Source organism: Heterodontus francisci, chromosome 12 (assembly GCF_036365525.1).
Source record: "Heterodontus francisci isolate sHetFra1 chromosome 12, sHetFra1.hap1, whole genome shotgun sequence".
Classification (NCBI taxonomy): domain Eukaryota; kingdom Metazoa; phylum Chordata; class Chondrichthyes; order Heterodontiformes; family Heterodontidae; genus Heterodontus; species Heterodontus francisci.
The window spans coordinates 43,514,304-43,524,691 of NC_090382.1; the positions used below are offsets into that span (position 1 = coordinate 43,514,304).

The 10,388-nt window shown below is 47.9% G+C and overlaps 1 long non-coding RNA gene across 2 annotated transcripts in view; it reads left to right on the top strand.

Moving 5' to 3' along the window:
• LOC137375577 (uncharacterized) overlaps window positions 1-1,135 on the top strand; it is a 64,326-nt gene extending 63,191 nt beyond the window's left edge. For both annotated transcript variants that reach the window (XR_010976026.1, XR_010976027.1), the window contains one exon: window positions 865-1,135. This is a non-coding gene — a long non-coding RNA (uncharacterized lncRNA). The remainder of the gene's footprint in view (window positions 1-864) is intronic.
• The last annotated feature ends 9,253 nt before the right edge of the window (window positions 1,136-10,388 follow it).

Sequence of the window (10,388 nt, forward strand, 5' to 3'; positions counted from 1 at the left end):
ATAGAAAAATATCCCAAGGTGCTTCACAGGGGCTTCAGGAGATTGGACAAAGAAGAAAAGGTTGGGGGTGGGTGACCAAAAGCTTGACCAAAGTGGTGGATTTTAAGAAGATGGAGAGGTGCAGGGGTTTAGCAAGGGAAATGCAGAATGTGGGACCTAGACCGCTAAAGACACAGGGCTGAATTTAATGGGCACCGTTCCTGTCTGTTATGTGGGCGGCCAACCCACTGCAATCAAGCGGTGGGTGGCCATTTTGCATATTGGAGATGCAGGCCTCCCCCAATCACGTGGCGAGGGCTAGGATGAGATCTGGTGATTACAGCGTTAGATAACTCTGGTGCAGGTGCTGGCACCATACTTAAAAGCATGCCAGCCCTCCATTCACTACTGCCTTAGATTCATCGGCAGCTTGGTGCAGCTTAAAACCTAGCGTGACAGGTTCCTGGAACCTCCCCACCCCCAAACTCCCGAGGAGGACAGAAAACGATGGCCGTGGCGAGGCGCAGGGTGTCCCCACAGTTCAGTAATGCCTCCCTGCAAATTCTCCTCCAGGCTGCCGGGAAAGGCGGGAGGTTCTCTTCCCCAGTGATGGCAAGACGAGGTCCTCCCACCTGACCAAGCAAGCCTGGGTGGAGATCACAGAGGAGGTCAGCAGCCAAGGGGGTCACCCAATGGAACTGTGTCCAGTATCAAAAGAAGATAAACGACCTTCTGCGTTGGACAGAGGGACTGGAGTCCCTGCACAAGAGAATGAGGATTGGCTTCCATCGAGGTACTCATTAATGTTGGAAACCCAACATCACGCATGGTTGGCATGACGAGGTCTGCACAGCAAATCTCATATGTTTGTGTTCTCTCATGCAGGTCAGCGTGTACAGGAGATCGCAGCCACAGGGTGACAGTCATTTATCTCTGAGGAGGAGGACTACTCAGAGGATGCACCGTCCCATGACTCTCCCGCAACTTCCACCAGTGCAGATACCTTGTGTTAATCGTAGATTAATTAAGTTGCTAAAGATATACAGGTGAAGGGCATTGTTTAATGAAGGACTTAGAGCAGATATAAAGAGAGCCTGCTGGGACACAGGTGTAAAGGCAGGAGGCAGAGATATGTAATACTGCATTCTGTGAATAAATCGGCTATCAATAAAAAGATCTGTGTCTAGCTTCATTCTTCACTATTTAGCTTGGATCTGTTTAATGCCTCGGTGGGTACCCCCTCAGCATTAGAATCAGGGTCACCAGCTGGTGAGAGCACTGCACACGCACCCGAGCAGCTGGATGAGCTGTGACAGTCGAGGTCTCTGACAATCGGAGGACTGTGGGTGTCCAGGCCCATGCTGAGCCCCAGGATGATGACAAGCCTCTGGTGTCGACAGCACAGGGCAGGCTCGAATTGCAGGGAGGGGTAAGGTGACATATGGTGGAGATGCCAGAGGCCATGTGCAGCCATGATTGGATGATAGAGGAGTCCATCCATGCCATGACTACTGTCATGTCTCAGGCATGCGATCACATGGCTTCCTCCATTGAGAGGTTCGTAATCCTCATGATGAGCCAGATCCCACAGATGTGTGCTGACCTGCACACAATTGCCTTGGCCATGACCTCGATGCAGCAATGGCAAGGTGAGGGAAGGAACAGAAGCCTGGAGACTTCTCCCACTCCTTGTCCTTCACTGGTGAGCAGGGAGGTTCAAATGAGTCTTCAAAGGGAAGAGAGGCTGCCCTCCGCATCTGGGTGCTCCTCTCAGGCCCTCTAAGTGCAGACACAGGCTACTCAGCCCTTACTGCCAGTGCGCCCAGCTCCAGCATCTGTGACGCCTGAGGATAGTCCTGAACCAGTACAGGGCACCCTCAGACAGCCGGGATCCTCCAGGCCTCAGGCAACCAGAGAGCACCCACCAAAGTCATCACAGGCCAAGGGGCAGCCTGATCAACAGTCTGCCTCCATCCCAGCTGCTGTCACAGGGATCACACCACGTAGGAGCACTCACAAACGTTTTAACAAAACTACCTTGTCACACTTTGGGACTCATGAGTGATATGTTATGTCATCATCAATTAAAAATTATTTTGTGCAAATCATTAGTCATCATTGTTTGAATTCCATGTTCCATTATATTATAATTGTGAACTGCTGACTTCCCTCTCCCTCACTAGTGTAATGCCAATGTGACCACAACCTTGCTGATGGCTCACCCTCTGTTCCAGCAGTGTGATAAATAACCACATCTCACAGCTGTTTGGTAACCCAATACAGAACACCCCCACCCCCCCCAACACCCACACCGAACCCTTGCAGAGCCCCGAGACCCTGAAACCCCTTGCAGAGCCCATGAGACCATGAAGCCCCTTGCAGACCCCCAGAGACTCCGAAGCCCCTTGCACAGCACACAGCAACACAGTCCGACAATGGACTCTGAACCCCCCCTTCCCCTATGCAGCAATGCTTCCCCGTCACAGCAATATGGCCTCTCGCCTCGGCGCCACCAGGTTTTAACAGTCATGAACCCGAAGGCGCATGAGTGCTGCCTGCCATTCACAAAATCAAGAGCCTTTCATTAAATTTCAATTAATTATATTTAAATGCATTTAAAAGAGCAGTTCAGCAGTTTAAAATAGCTGCCTGTCAGGACATCAAAGCTGCCATGGTGCTTTCCCACTGCTGATAAAATCCAGAACCGACGTCATGACGTTAGATTTCTGGGAAGACGGCTCCGATGTGATTCTCCATCCCCCCATGCCACCATATCAGCCTTATAGAGTCGCATTAAATTCTGCCTACAGTCATCAATAATGGGATAAAAGGGGGGAGGGGATGCATAACAGGCTTGAATCAAAGGAATGGAGAATTCAAGTATGTTGTGGGGCTGGAGAAGGTTCCAAAGATGGGGAGCAATGAGGTTCTGAAAAGATTTAGACACAGCAAAACAATTTTAAATGTGTGTCTTTGGGGGAGCTGGAAGCCAATGTAGGTCAGCAAGAACATGGGCGGCTGGTGAGTGGGGCTTGGCATGGGATAGGAAATGGGCAGCAGCGTTTTGGATGAGATGAACTTTATGGAGGATGGAGGATTTGATGGAGGACATTGGAGTAATTGGCATTAATTTTCAGTTTTAGACAACCAACCGGCAGGTCGCCCGCACTGAAAGTAAAAAAGCAGCAGTAAATTTAAGCTGTACATCATTAAGATAAGGCCAGTGAGAGCTGTGATGCGCCAATCGCATGTCCCAATACAACGCACCAGATTGAGGATTACCAACACCAGCCTTAGCTGGGTCGGTAGCACTTTTTGTCTCTTGAGTCAGAAGGTTAGGGTTACAAGTGCCACTTCAAGGATTTCAGCACATAATCTGAACTGGCATTCCAGTGCAGTACTGCGAGCACTGAGCTATCAGAAATGCGTTCTTCATTTGAGACACGAGGCCCTGTCTGCATTCTCAGGTCTCATGGTACTATTTTAAAGAAGAGCAAGTGAGTTCTTCCTGGAGTCCTGGCCAATATTTATTCCTTAGCCAACATCTAAAACAGATGATCTGGTCATTTATTGAATTCCTGCTTGTGGAATTTTGCTGTTTGCAAATAGGCTAGCGCCTTTCCTGCATTACAATAGTGACTACACTTTAAAAGTGCTTCATTGGTTATGAAGCATTTTGGGATGACCTGAGTTGTGAAAGGCATTATATTAATGATTGACTTCAATGGAAAAAATAATCGGGCTTGGTGTAAAAAGGCTGCCAATTCACTGTTGAGACCATTTTGTGCTACTGGCATAAACCAATTTCACACTCTTAGTTTTCTCTGAACTCTGATCATCAGAACTCAAATGATGATTGCTGCTACTACATTCCCGTTGTGCTTCTGTCTAGTTTTTGCCTTAGCAAAATGTGACAAATATACTGAGAAACATAGAAAGATTTACAGCACAGAAGGAGGCCATTCAGCCCATGGTGTTCATGCCTGCTGAAAAAGAGCAAACCAACCTATTCCCACCTTCCAGCTCTTGGCCTGTAGCCCTGTAGGTTATGGCACTTCAACTGCATGTCCAAGTGCTTTTTTTAAAGTGATGAGGACTCCTGCCTCTAACACCCTTTCAGGCAGTGAGTTCCAGACCCCCACCACCCTCTGGGTGAAAAAATTACTCCTCAACTCCCCTCTAATCCTTCTATCAATTACTTTAAATCTATGTCCCTGGTTATCGTCCTCTCTACTAATGGAAATAGGTCCTTCCTATCCAATCTATTTAGGCCCCTCATAATTTTATTCAGCTCAATTAAATCTCCCTTGACTTCCTCTGTTCAAAAGAAAACAACTCAGCCTATCCAATCTTTCCTCATAGCTAAAATTCTCTATTGCTAGCAACATCCTTGTAAATCTCCTCTGTATCCTCTCTAGTGCAACCACATCCTTCCTGTAATGCAGTGACCATACTGCACACAGCAGTCCAGCTGCGATCTAACTGCACTTCTATACAGTTCTGGCACAACCTCCATGCTCTTAGACTATAGGTCTTAGCCAATAAAGAAAAGTATCCTGTATGTCTTCCTGACCACCTTTGTTACCTGTCCTGCTACCTTCAGGGATCTGTGGACATGCAATCTAAGGTCCCTCTGTTCCTCCACACTCTGTGTATTCCTTTGTCTATTTGTCCTCCCCAAAAGCATTGCCTCACACTTCTCCAGATTGAACTCCATTTGTTCTACCCACCTGATCAGTGCAGTGATATATTCCTGCAGTCTATAGCTTTCTTCCTCACCATCAACCACAAGGCCAATTTTTGTATCATTTGCAAACTTAATCATGCCTCCTACATTTAAATCTAAATCATTGAAATCAACCACAAACAGCAAGGGATCCAGTACTGAGCTCTGTGGCACGTCACTGTAAATAGCCTTCCAGTCACAAAACATCCATTGACCATTAACCTTTGTTTCCTGCCAATGAACCAATTTTGGATCCAACTTGCCACTTACTCTTGAATGCCATCAACTTGTAATTTTCTAGCCAGTCTGCCATGTGGAACCTTGTCAAAAGCCTTACTAAAATTCATGAAGGCTTAATCAAGCGCACTACCTTCATTGACCCTTTTTGTTGCTGCCTCAAAAAATTCAGTCAAATTAGTCAGGCAAGACCTTCCCTTAGCAAATCTATGCTGACTGTCCTTGATTAATCTGTGCCTTTCTAAATGTCGATGAATACTGTCTGTCAGAATTTTTTCCAATTGTTTGCCCACCACTGAGGTTCGGCTGCTTGACCTGTATTTACCCAGGCTATCCCTTCCTCCTTTTTTAAACAATGGTACAATGCTAGCAGTCCTCCAGTCCTCCGGCACCATGCCTGTAGCCAGAGACTGGCTCCTTTAGCAGCCGAGGGTACATTTAGGAACATAGAGAACAGGAACAGGAGTAGAACATTCAGCCTGTCGAGCCTGCTCTGCCATTCGATTAGATCATGGTTGATCATCTACCTCAATGCCATTTTCCCATGCTATCTCCATATCCTTTGTCATTAGTATCCAGATAGCCATCAATTTCTGTCTTGCACATGCTCAATGTTTGAGCTTCCACAGCTCTCTGGGATAGAGAATTCCAAAGATTCACACCCTCTGAGTGAAGAAATTCCACCTCATCTCAGTCTTAATTGGTCGACCCCTTATTCTAAGACTGTGTCCCCTGGTCCTAGACTCACCAGTCTGATGAAACATCCTATCTACATCCACCCTGTCACACCCTGTAAGAATTTTGTAAGTTTCAATGAGATCACCTCTCATTCTTCGAAACTCTAGAGAATACAGGCCCAGTATCCTCAGTCTCTCCTCATAAGACAATCTTGCCATTCTAGGGATTAGTTTAGTGAACCTCCGCTGCACTCCCTCTATGGCAAGTATATCCTTCCTTAAATGAGGACACCAAAACTGTGCACAATACTCCAGGTGCGGTCTCTCCAAGGCTTTATACAATTTCAGCAAAACCCCCTGTGATAAAGGCCAACATACCACTTGCCTTCCTTATTGCTTGCTGCACCTGCATACAAGCTTTTAGTGACTCAATAATGAAGACACCCAGTCCCTTTGAACATCAACACTTCCCATAGTCTCACCATTTAAGAAATACTCTGTCTTTCTGTTTTTTCTACCAAAGTAGATAACCTCACATTTATTCACATTATATTCCATCTGCTATATTCTTGCCCATTCACTTAGTCTATCTAGGTCCCCTTGAAGTCTCCTTGTATTCTCCACACAACTCACATTCCCCTCTAGTTTTGTGTCATCAGCAAATTTGGAAATATTACATTTGGTCCCCGTATTCAAATCATTTACATAGATTGTAAACAGCTGTGGCCCCAGCACTGATCTTTACAGTACTCCACATTAGTAACAGCCTGCCATTCTGAGAATGACCCATTTATTCCTACACTCTGCTTTCACCAAAATTTAGTCCAGGGCGGGAAGGCCTATGAATGGCCTTCCCATACCACCATCAATTGAGGCCCTTATCTGGGCAAATAATCCCAATTAAGGGCCTTTTGCTGCCACAGCCACAATTGGCCGCGCGGCAGGCAGCCCTGTTGCCACACTGGAAGCATGGCATGATAAACTGTCGCTAAAAGGCACTTAGTACCGAAATGAGGAACCCGGCATCGGTAAAGGGCGGGCCCGCTGAGAGCCACCCCCCTACCCTTGCTGCCGCCCTGCCCCCAACACCCCTCTCCCATGCGACCCCCACGAGACCTCTCCCACCCTGACCAACCTGTGGCCTGGGTCTAGTGGCACTCCCCAGCCTCCGGTAGGTACTCCTCCAGCAGCAGCCACCTGCAGCTTCTGGCCTCTGATTGGCCGGCAGCTCTCCAAGGGATATCGCACACCTACATGATGGACATGGTCTCCAAAATGGGGTTTTAGATTTAGATTTAGAGATACAGCACTGAAACAGGCCCTTCGGCCCACCAAGTCTGTGCCGACCAACAACCACCCATTGATACTAACCCTACAGTAATCCCATATTCCCTATCACCTACCTACACTATGGGCAATTTACAATGGCCAATTTACCTATCACCTGCAAGTCTTTGGCTGTGGGAGGAAACCGGAGCACCCGGGGAAAACCCACGCAGACACAGGGAGAATTTGCAAACTCCACACAGGCAGTACCCAGAATCGAACCTGGGTCCCTGGAGCTGTGAGGCTGCGGTGCTAACCACTGCGCCACTGTGCCGCAGTTTGGGGAGGGAATCTGCAATTGGATCAAACTGCTCTACACAAACATCAGTAGCGCAGTCTCAATAAATGGGTGGGAATCAGGAAGTTTCCCGATCCAATCTGGAGTCAGACAGGGCTGTCCTCTCTCCTCTGTCTTGTTTGTTTGCTGCATTGAACCTTTTGCTGAGTACATTAGGAAGGATGCGGGCAAAAGAGGGGTGACAATCCCAGGCAGCGGAGGCACTCAGGTAAAAGCCTCTCTGTACATGGACAACGTCACCGTCTTCTGCTCGGATCCGCTGTCCGTTCGCAGACTGATGAGCATCCGTGACCAGTTCGAACTGGCCTCGGGAGCCAAAGTTAACCATGGCAAGAGTGAGGCCATGTTCTTTGGAAATGGGCTGACCGATCCTTTGTCCCCTTCACCGTCAGGTCAGATACCTGAAGGTGCTGGGGATATGGCTCAGAAGGGCCAGGGCGTGTGCCAAAACCTGGAAGGAGCGAGTAGCCAGGGTGCACCATAAACTGAGCATGTAGGAGCAGCGATCTCTCTCCATTGTGGGTAAGAACCTGGTCATCAGGTGCGAGGCGCTCATGTTGTTGCTGTGTGTGGTGCAGGTCTGGCCCATACCCCACTCCTGCACCGTGGTGGTCACCTGAGCCATTTTCCGCTTTATCTGGAGATCTATAACAGACCAGGTCCGGAGGGACACGATGTTCAAACCTCTGGATAACGGCGGGAAAAATGTACCCAATGCCGCCATCATCGTGATGACCACCTTCGTGTGCGGCTGCATCAAGCTGTGCGTAGAGCCCCAGTACGCTGAGGTTCTATCTGTCCCTGGTGTTGCGAAGGATGGGCCTGGTCACTTCACCGCAGAACGCTCCATCCAGTTGGACCGTGCCGTACCGCCTATCCTTCGTGGGAAAGTTTCTGCGGGAAAACACTTTTGACCACCAATGCATCTGGCAGTGGTCTGCATGGAATATCCTCAAGGCCCTCCGGGAAAAGGAGATGGTGGATCCTATCGGTTGGTTCCCCGAGCAGACTGCTGAAGCCATTTAGCAGAATGCCACATCACCAGAAATTTCAAACAAGCACCAAGATGTAGCTTGGCTGTTGGTGAGAAGGGCCCTCCCCGTCAGATCCTTTCTGCACACCCGGAGTCTCGCCCCCTCCACATGCTGCCCTTGAGGTGGCTGCAGTGGGGAAGAGACAGTTGCCCACCTCCTTCTAGAATGTGTCTTTACAAAGCAGGTGTGGAAAGCGATGCAGTGGTTTTTGTCGAGCTTCATCCCAAGCAGCTCTGTAATACAGGAGTCTGTGCTGTACGGGCTGTTCCCAGAGACGCACACCGAGACAAACATCAACTGCTGCTGGAGGACCATCAATTCGTTGAAAGACACTCTTTGGTCTGCCCGAAACGTGCTGGTCTTCCAGCGCAAAGAGTTGTCCATGACTGAGTGTTGCAGACTGGCACATTCCAAGGTCCAGGACTAGGTGCTGAGGGATGCACTAAAGCTTGGGGCAGCCGCTGCAAAGGTTCAATCGGGAAAGATCACTGTGTAAGGCCCTCCCACCAAAGTGAACTGAGGGGCTGGATCCATGGGAAACCCCTCAGGCTGTATACACCAGATATGGGTTTGCTGTAAACTATACATGGCATGTAAAATGGAATGGAAAGGTTGTGAGGCAACTCACTCCTGTATCGAAGAAAACTGATTTCCTTTGCACTTTTTGGAATGTCAACTTGGTGCTGTTTTGCACTCTTTTGTAATGCATTTTTACAGATTTTTATGAATAAAGTATATTTTTGGGGAAAAAAAGCTCTCCAAGGGCGTGAGTTCCAGTGATCGGGTCCTTGATCCTGTGGAAGGCCCAACGCTGTCCCCTTAAGTGTCTTATTGGCACTAGAATCAGCGGGCCTTCTAGAGAAGTGGCAACGCGGGGATCTTGGCGTTGAATTTTCCAGATGTTGAAATGCCCGCCGTCAGAATGATATCCCAGCCACAGATTAAAAGCGAAAACAAGCATATCAAGAAAATATCCTCAAATACTCAGCAAATTGAGATTAGAAAACACCTAGTGGTTTCTTCATGCATTATGTGCCCAGAAGAAGAATTGCAGTCCTGCCCTTGATCATTTCTGTTTGTACAATATTAACCCTCGAACTGCAGGTGCCAATTATGGTGCTCACCACATAAATATGAGATTGATTGCTTTTCTTCCCCATCTTTGAATTGACACTACTTACAGGTTAGTTGCTGGTTGACGTCTTCAGACTGTTGCTGCAAGTGTTTGGTGCTTTCTCCGGTTGTTTCATGTTGCACAATCTGCAGGGAGTGGAGTGGCAGGTGCTGAAGATGCTGACTCCAAGGCTCCCAGACATGTATGCAGTAGTCAGCATTCCCCTTGGAATACAGCATGACTGGGAGAATGAACAGATAAGATGCAGATCAGGACAAGCTGCTGGAAGAAGAAAGAGGACATATCTGCCCAGGGTTTTTAGGGAGCAATTCTCCGATCTGAACCTCAGTGAGGAACAACATGCAAGACGTCTGTGTTTCAGTAAGAATGTCCTCATTGAAATTGGCCATTTGCTGCAGCCACAACTGCAACCACAGAGGAGGGCAAGGACTGCATTGCCAGTGGCTGTGAAGGTGATCATGGTGATGTATTGTTATGTGTCTGGCTCTTTCCAGGCTGCAGCAGGAGATATTTACAACATCTCACAGTTTGTCATCCAATGTCGGGTAAGGGAGGTTACTGAGGGTCTCTATTAAAAGACAGCTGACTATATTGCTTTGTCTTTTGCCAGAGATCAGCAGACAGAGCAGGTATGTGACTTTACGAGGATTGCAGGCTTCTCTTGGGGGTAATGTATTAGCATGGATTGAGGATTAGTTGACTCACAGAAGACAGAGGGTCGGGATTTATGGGTCTTTTTCAGGTTGGAAAGACATCACTAGTGGAGTGCCACAAGGATCAGTCTTGGGCCTCAATTTTTTATTGTCTGTGTTAATGACTTGGAGAAGGGGGCAGAGTGTAATATATCCAAATTTGCTGACGATACAAAAATAGGTGGGAGGGCATGTTGTGATGAGGACATGAGGAATCTGCAAGGGGATATAGATAGGTTGAGTGAGTGGGCAAAAACTTGGCAGATGGAGTTTAATGTAGGAAA